The 9,247-nt window shown below is 44.1% G+C and overlaps 1 long non-coding RNA gene across 1 annotated transcript; it reads left to right on the plus strand.

Annotated features, from left to right (window-relative positions):
- The first annotated feature begins 6,418 nt into the window (after nt 1–6,418).
- LOC121795161 lies at nt 6,419–7,564 on the plus strand. The gene is made up of 2 exons (XR_006049408.1): nt 6,419–6,739; nt 6,820–7,564. It is a non-coding gene; the product is annotated as an uncharacterized LOC121795161 (long non-coding RNA).
- Nucleotides 7,565–9,247: the final 1,683 nt, after the last annotated feature.

A 9,247-nucleotide genomic window follows, 5' to 3' on the forward strand; every position in this document is an offset into this window, starting at 1 on the left:
TGAGCTCAAGAGTTTATTCTTGAAATGATACAATCATCATACCCCTATCTCGTATACACATCCATATGCATCACCTTATTACTCTCAGCATCATTTGAGCCATATATCTTCCATATTCCTTCCTATTCTTTGATTTGATGTTGAGGTTTCCTTCTATGTAGATGGCCGGATCATACTTTGCCCAAATGCGAAATCGGTATGCCAGAAATAGGAACCTCCCCGTTGAGAGGTACCGAGAACACGAATGGGACGGAAATAGTGATCTTATGGGTTACGTCTCTAAATTTTGGGACTTATGGATGGACGCCTATGCGTTCGGTGGAGCAACTCACTATGCTGGGATCACAAAGCTTATTCATACCCTACCGCCATCTTGGAGCATATGGGTCGCTCAGGCGGCGGAATCATTTACGTGGTATAATTTGCCCGAATACACACCACGAGGGGATCTACCCGGCCTTCTAGAGGTACTGTTTCCGGCCTTAATAAGGGCAGCTGACGGACCACCACGATCTTCACCACCGCAGATTCATTCGCCGGAGCAAGCACACGCAAGAAAGTTTCGATCTGATAGTGAGCCGCATGTCTCGCGCGTGCCAAAAAGGACCAGGCTTGGGATGCGTACCTCGGCCCCTTCAAGGATAGAAAGGGAGGTCGAGGAGCTAATCGCGACGATCCCTTCACCAGTACGCGTTGAGGAAGAGGACGATGAAGAAGAGGACGGGGAAGAAGAGGAGGAGCGCCTCGAGAAAGAGGAAAGTTCGGATATGGAGATTAGTGGTGCGACTGAAGAGGAGAAGGAGGAAGGAGAGATTTAGGAAACAATAGTCATGTGATAGATTGTTTCGTTCCTCTCTTGTTTTGATAACATATCGTTTTTGCTAGACTATTATTCATTTTATTTCACGTTTTTGGCTCTTCATTCTTTAGTTTTGATTGATACTAAGACCTCTTGGAGGCAACGTTTTATTATGGAAATTTCTACTTTTGCTACCTTGTTGGGCCATTATCTTTTGATATCCTATTGTGCAATTGTTCTTGATATCCTATTATGTAATCGACCTTTGTTGTTCCGTTGTGCAAATGTCCTTTGTTATCCCATTGTGCAAACATCTTTTGTTAATCTCTAAAACAATTGTTCTCATTATTCTATCGTGCAAACGTCTTTTGTTTTTCCGTTGTGCGAATATCTTATGCTAATTCATGATGCAATTGTTTCTCTCTAGTCTATCGTACAAACGTCTTTCGCAATTCTGTTGTGCGATCATCTTTGCTAGTCATGATGCAAATTGTTCCTCATTATTCTGCTATGCAAATGTCTTTTGCTATCCTATTGTGCGAATATTTTGTCACGTCATGATCTAACGGTCCTATTCTATCCATGACCCAATTATCATTTGTCTTGTTGTACAATTGTCCCTTGATCCCTACTTGCGAAATATCACATGATCGTCCCAACTATACAACATGACTATTGATAGATTTGAGTAAGTATGATAATAACCCGTTTGTTTGGTAATGAATCAGAATGCCGCCACGACGCAACGTAAGGAATGCGAACCGAGTGCCTACACCTCCGGCGACGGTAGAAGAGAGTGTAGCGCAAACAACCCCACCACCACCTTCACCACCGCATCCGCCTCAAGTGGACCGAGAAATCGTGAAATTGTTCTTGAAACAGAAACCACCCGTCTTCGATGGGATGGGAGAGCCGGAAAAGGCTGAAAGTTGGATACGCGCTCTGGAGCGTATTTTCACGATCCTGATGTGTAATGATGCTGAACGGATGGCTTGTGTGACTTACCAGTTAACCGGGTCAGCTGACTTTTGGTGGGACACTAAGATGAAGACTACGCCAAGAGATCAAGTGGGTAGGATGACATGGGAGAATTTCAAGGAAGCGATCTACAACAAGTACGTGCCAAAGAGCTACAGAAAGGCGAAGGCGGCTGAGTTTTACAACTTAACCCAGGGACGCATGACAGTGACTGAGTATGATCGAACACTCTGCGATATGACCCAGTATGCGCCGGATCAGGTTGACACAGACGAGAAACTGGCCGATAAGTTCCGTGAGGGGTTGAGACATGAGATAAGAATGTCATTAGCTAGCCGTGGGAGACTTACATATGCGGAAGCATTATCCCTGGCACTGGACGTGGAGGCAGCTATGCCCAAGGAGAGAGTGACGGAGAATGCTACGCTGGCTCTACCTCCCTCACACCATTCCCGGGAGAAGAGAAAGTGGGATGGGAACAGGACCCACTATGAAAACAAGAGGTACCAGCCGGCTCAAAGCCGACCGCAGTATGGAGGTAGACAGAATTTCACTAGCCAGAGGAGCGACTTTCGACCTAGACCCCCACAATGTAATGTGTGCTCCAAGTACCATCACGGAGAGTGCAGAATGCTGAATGCCACCAAGTGCTTCAACTGTGGTGGAAATGGCCACCTCTCCAGGGAGTGTCCAAGCAAGAACGTGGGCATGGGTTCAAGGCAGAACAGTCAGGGGTTCCGTCCGCAATCGAGGACACCACCAGCACTACCAAGGATGAATCGTGATCAACCTCCGCGACAACAACAACCTCACCGTCCAAGACTTCCCTCACAGGCTAGAGCGTATGCGCTGAGTTATAAACAACCCAAGAATGAACAAGGGAGTCACGGGAACGGGAATTTGGCAGGTATGGGCAAACTCCTCGATACACCTATTGTTGTGTTATTTGATACGGGCGCATCGCATTCTTTCATATCAGAACTATGTGTGGACACATTAAGTTTGCCAGTTACTACTTCTGAACATAAGATGATGGTGACCTCACCAGTAGGAGGGGTAATAGAGATTTCACGGTTTTGCTCGAACGTAGAAATTGTTATGGGAGGACTTAGGCTAGTCACGCACGATTTACAAGTTATGGCCATGAAGGATGTCGACGTAATCTTGGGAATGGACTGGTTGACTACAAATTTTGCTACGATTCGATGTAAGGAGAGGCAAATATCGTTACAAGCCCCTGGAAAGGATCCAATCGTGTGCCACGGGATCACGATGAACAGAAAAACGTCTATCATCTCCGCACTTCAAGCCACAAAGATGTTGAGAAAAGGGCGATCTGCCTATCTGGTCTACCTACAAGGAGATGAGAAGGAGGAAGAGAAAGTGGAGGATGTCGCGGTGGTACGAGAATTTCCCGACGTTTTTCCTGAAGCGTTACCTGGTCCACCGCCAGATAGACAATTGGAGTTCACAATCGACCTAGAGCCAGGGTCGGCACCAGTATCTAAGGCCCCATATCGAATGGCGCCAAAAGAGTTGGAAGAACTCAAGATACAACTACAAGAGCTCATGGACTTGGGTTTTATTAGACCCAGTGTTTCACCGTGGGGCGCGCCTGTGCTTTTTGTCAAGAAGAAAGATGGATCGATGAGAATGTGTATCGATTACAGAGAATTGAACAAGATGACTCTCAAGAACAAGTATCCACTGCCGCGAATAGATGACCTGTTTGATCAACTTCGAGGGGCCGGTGTGTTCTCAAAGATGGATCTAAGGTCCGGATACCATCAGTTGAGAGTTCGACGAGAAGACATACCGAAGACTGCTTTTCGCACGAGATACGGTCACTATGAGTTTGTGGTGATGCCGTTTGGATTAACGAATGCACCTGCAGTGTTCATGGATTTGATGAACCGAGTATTTCACCCATACTTGGACAAATTCATTTTGGTATTCATAGATGATGTACTCGTCTACTCGAGGAATGAGAAGGAACACGAGGAGCACCTGCGAATCGCTTTAGAGACGTTGAGGAGTGAGAAGATGTATGCTAAATTTAGCAAGTGCGAATTTTGGCTCAAGGAAGTGAACTTCCTTGGTCACATTGTGTCCGCAGAGGGAATCCGAGTGGACCCCGCCAAGGTTGAGGCGGTACAGCAATGGAAAGCACCCTCGACACCAAACGAGATTCGGAGTTTCCTAGGCCTAGCAGGATACTACCGAAGGTTCATAGAGGGATTCTCGAAGATAGCGAGACCCATGACCCAACAACTCAAGAAGGGGGTAAAAGTCAACTGGACCCCAGAGTGTGAAGCAAGTTTCCAGCTGTTGAAGGAAAAGCTAACTAGTGCACCGATTCTAGCGGTGCCAGAGCCTGGAGTGAACTACGTGGTGTACACTGACGCATCGAAGGTGGGACTTGGATGCGTATTGATGCAAAACAACAAGGTGATTGCTTACGCGTCACGACAGTTGAGGCCACACGAGTTGAACTATCCAACCCACGATTTGGAGCTAGCAGCGGTAGTGCACGCTTTAAAGATTTGGAGACATCATCTCTACGGAGTCCGATGTGAGATCTTCACGGATCACAAAAGCTTGAAGTACTTCTTCGAGCAGAAGGATTTGAACATGCGGCAACGAAGATGGCTCGAGTTGGTGAAAGACTACGATTGTGGCATCAATTATCACCCCGGCAAAGCCAATGTAGTAGCAGATGCATTGAGCCGGAAGGACCATTCCCAGCTGGCTACTTTTATCACCAAAGAAGAAAGCTTGATTCGCGAATTCAGCAAGATGCGTTTGGAAGTAGTGAGGGCACCTGAAACAGTGGATGCACGAATCGCCACCCTAACTGTTGAACCGGACCTAAGGTCGAGGATTATTGAAGCGCAACGGATGGATGCGAAATTGGAAGAAATTCGTATTGAAGTGCGAACTGGCGAGTCTGGAAACTTTAGTGAAGAAGGTGACAACGCCCTTACTTTCGAAGGAAGATTATGCATGCCGGATAACGAGGGGCTCAAAAACGAGGTGATGAGTGAAGCTCATGAGACACCTTACACCGCTCACCCAGGAAGTACGAAAATGTATCAAGATTTGAGGAAGTTCTTTTGGTGGAATGGTATGAAGAGGGACATAGCGTCATTCGTCGAGAGATGTTTAGTCTGCCAGCAAGTGAAGATTCTACATCAACGACCGTATGGGAAGCTACAACCACTGGAGATTCCCGAGTGGAAATGGGAGCACATCGCCATGGATTTCGTGACCGGCTTGCCAAGGACTCTGAGAGGGAACACCGCCATCTGGGTAATTATAGACCGACTTACCAAGAGTGCGCATTTCATACCGATTCTTATAAGTTATGGGTCCAATAAACTGGCTCAAATTTACATAAGGGAGATAGTTCGATTGCATGGAGTCCCAGTAACTATCACGTCCGACCGTGACCCGAAATTCACCTCAAGATTTTGGATAAGCCTACAGAAGGAGCTTGGAACCAAATTGAACTTCAGCACAGCATTTCACCCTCAAACCGATGGACAGTCCGAGAGAACGATCCAAACTCTCGAAGATATGTTGAGAGCCGTGGTACTCGACCGAGGAAGAAGTTGGGAGGCAGCACTACCATTGATCGAGTTCGCCTACAACAATAGCTTCCAGGCAACGATAAACATGGCGCCATACGAGGCATTATACGGAAGAAAGTGTAGATCACCGCTCTACTGGGACGAAGTTGGAGAAAGAAGAATACTTGGACCTGATGCAGTTGAAGAGATGGTGGGAATCGTGCGGCAAATTCGGGAAAGGATAAAAGAAGCTCAAGATAGACAAAAATCATACGCGGACGTCCGGCGCACCGATTTACAATTTCAAGCTGGCGACAAGGTTTTCCTGAAGGTATCCCCATCAAAAGGGATAACACGATTCGGCGTCAAGGGCAAACTGAAGCCGCGATTTATTGGGCCTTATGAAATCCTTGAAGGAGTGGGCCCCGTTGCATACCGTTTGGCGCTACCACCAAACCTTGGAAATGTTCACAACGTTTTCCATGTGTCGCAGTTACGAAAATACGTGTTCGACCCGAAGCACGTGATCCGTTTTGAGGAAGTCGCGTTGAATCCGGACTTAAGCTATGAAGAGAGACCCCAATCTATTCTGGACCGAAGGATCCAAATTGTGAGAAATAAAAATGTTGCTTGTGTGAAAGTACTATGGGAGAACCATGGGCATGAAGAAGCCACGTGGGAGAATGAGGATAAAATGAGGGAATTGTATCCCGAACTCTTTACTTGAGGGTAACAAATTTCGGGACGAAATTTTTTGCTAAGGTTGATAGGATGTAACGTCCCGTTTTTCTAAACCTAATTTGTGAACCTAAATTACTTGTTTTAATGGTATTAAATCTGCGAAGTCCGTGAATTGATTGTTGGCAATTAATTGTTGATAATTGGGGATTTGTGAAATAATTGATTATGCGATTTTAATCAATTCCTGTCCGTGAGGAATATTTATTGGACTCAATTCCGTGTTGGATCCGATAAATTAAATAATTGATATAAAAATCTAGTCCGTGATAAATAAATTATGGACTGTACTTTTTAAAAATAAAATACAATGGGCTGTAAATTAATATAAACCAACTAAAATAAAATATCTCTAATAAAAGATTTAATTAAAGATTGTACATAGATTTTCCTGCTCCGTAAAAGATTATTCCTCCTCCGTAAGCTGCCAATAAAATACCAAAAACAAATCAAATTCCTAACTAAAATCACGCTAAAATAAAAATAAGGGATTTGAAATTATCCCCCATAACCCACGAAAAACCGTCCCACACCTCTCCCCAAATCTCTCCAACCTCTCCACCAAATCTACCACTCCTCTATAATACAGATTCACTCTTCGTTCCTTTCTTCCCATCTCTGCAGCAAGCCTTCTTCTTCACAACTGCAATTCAAGGTAATCTTGCAAACTCATCCACCTCTTTACACGATTCTGACTTCCAAAACCAACTCATTCAATTCATGGCATTTTTTTAGGACCGAACAAGAGGATCAAGAATCATCCTCTCCAAAGCCTTGCAAATTCTGAAACTTCATCCAGTCACTGATTGTTCAAGGTATACACCCTCCCCAACCAAATTCGTTTTGAAACTGCTGCATCTTTACATCAAATCTGTAAATTTACTTCATAAATCGGTGAATCTACTTCTTAAACTAGTAATCAAAAGAAAACTGGAAAAAAATATAAAAGGAGCGAACTTTAATGAACTGGAATCGAATCTGAGAAACTTAACTTGCGGGGCTGAACGGGTTGTTTCTGGGATGTCGTGAGGGCTGTTCGGATGGAAACGGCACTGTTTCGGGGGGGGTTTCGGCTGCCGGCAGGCGCGGGAGCAACCAACGGCGCAGCGGCTGGAGCCGCGAGTCGACGGCGGCTGTACGACGACGGCAGCAGCTCCCGGCAGAGACGGCGGCAGCAGCTCCTCGCGGCGGCGGCGCGACGGCGGGCAGCGACAGTAGCGCTCCTCCCGGCTGGATCGAACGACGGAACAGCAGCGACGGCAGGTGGAGGAACTTCTCCGATTCGCCGAGAGAGAAAGAAGAAGGAAGAAGGCGTGGAGAGAGAAAGAGAATAGGTAGAGGAAGAGAGAGAGTGTAGATGATGGAGTGTAGTTGGGCTCATTTAGTTTTTCTTTCTTTGAAATTGGGCCTCTTAACAAAAAAAATGGTGTTTATTAATTGGGCTAAGGAGTAAAGTGCATTAGTTGTTGGGCCATTCTAATCATATTCTAAGTGGGCCGAGAATTTATAGTTGGGCTGGGAATAAGAGTTACTCGGGCCAGATTAATTTAAATCCTTGGGCGATGAATAAATTTAATGGTTGGGCTTAGATTTTTTTTAATTGAAGATAAAGTGGAGGAAATAGTTAAGCCGTGGACTTTTAATTAATTGGTTTTGGGGCCTTTTGTTTTTAATTGAATCGAGCTTAATAAATTATTCTGGATGATCAACTTAAAGTTTGGGCCTTCTTTAGTGGGGGTATCGATTAATTAAATTAAAGACATAAGGTGGGAATGAATTAAGTTTTGGGCCGATAAATTAATTATGGGGAATTATTTAAATAATTTCCGGATAATGTGGAAGTTTAATGATTTTTATCCTATGTTCGAAATAGATAGTTTTGCAAGGGAAATATTTTCGATAATGAATTCATGTGCTTAATTAAATATTAGGATTTAAGTCTAAATCATTAAAAATATACGGGGAGTTAACGGTGGAAATTTGGGAGCGTAAGCGGCCGTCGAACGATCGAAAAATCGAGAAAAAGGAGATAAAAGATTTAAACTATGGTGCATGCATTTTATTTAATTAATTTGAAAGTGTGTTGATTTATGTGTTATTTTAATTCTAAAGGTGATATCTCGCAAGGGAATCGTGATCGCAAAGGAAAGAAAATAGTTTTGGAATAAGCACTCGAGGTGGGCTTCTTTTCTACCCTACACTGGGTTTTTATTTTACTAAACTCTCTTACGTATGACAGTGGAGAGATAAGGGTGGTTTAAAATGATTTTATCATGCCGTGATTTGTATTTTACGTGCCTATCTGATGTGGCTATGTGCCATTGTTATATAAATCGAATTCGGGTCCACGTGGGGCAGCAAACCCTACCTGGACTAGTGTACACCTATGGTAGATCGTGTGCTAGCTACGGGCTGGCCGGTCTAGTGGCTTGGTTTGTGGCCACATTCCAAGTCATGTATTGGCAGATATGGCGAACGACTATGGGAAAATGACTGATCAGTCGAATGTTGCAATGGGAAATGATTTTAAGTGCCTCGGGTATTTCTAAAGCTAAACCCCGATGGTTACTTGTGAATGGCATGATAAATTTCTCTTTATTGAAAATGTTTTCGGCATTAGCCACTGGGTATTCTTAAAATACTCAGCCCTGCATGTGTTTTCCTTATGTGCAGGTTGAGCAGCGACGAGGATGTGGTGGTGTTGAGCAAATGAAACTTAAAGATAATATTGTTGTTTCGAACCTTGAGTGTCGTTGTGTCTTCACACATGACGTCACTCTTTCTCTTGGTCGTTTCCGCTGTGATACTGATTGCACTTATTATTTATTGGGCTTACAGACTTAAATTGTTGGATATTGATTACTTGAAATTTCGTTGGATAATATTAAACTCTTGGTTATTTAATTGGATGGTCAGACTTGTGATGAAAACCCTAATCTTTTGGTCTTTTTATTAAATTCTCTTAATCACGATCGCCCGCATTTATTAACCCTAAAGGGCGGTCGTGACAAAAACAGTTTTAGAATTTAATAAAAAGTATATGTAAAGAAAACATCACAGCGGAAGCATCCAAGAGAAGAGTGACGTCAGGTGTGAAGACACAACGACACTCGGAGTTTCAAAACGACCATAGTTTATTATTAATTCCTGCTCAACACCACCA

This window comes from Salvia splendens, chromosome 3 (genome assembly GCF_004379255.2).
Source record: "Salvia splendens isolate huo1 chromosome 3, SspV2, whole genome shotgun sequence".
Taxonomy (NCBI): domain Eukaryota; kingdom Viridiplantae; phylum Streptophyta; class Magnoliopsida; order Lamiales; family Lamiaceae; genus Salvia; species Salvia splendens.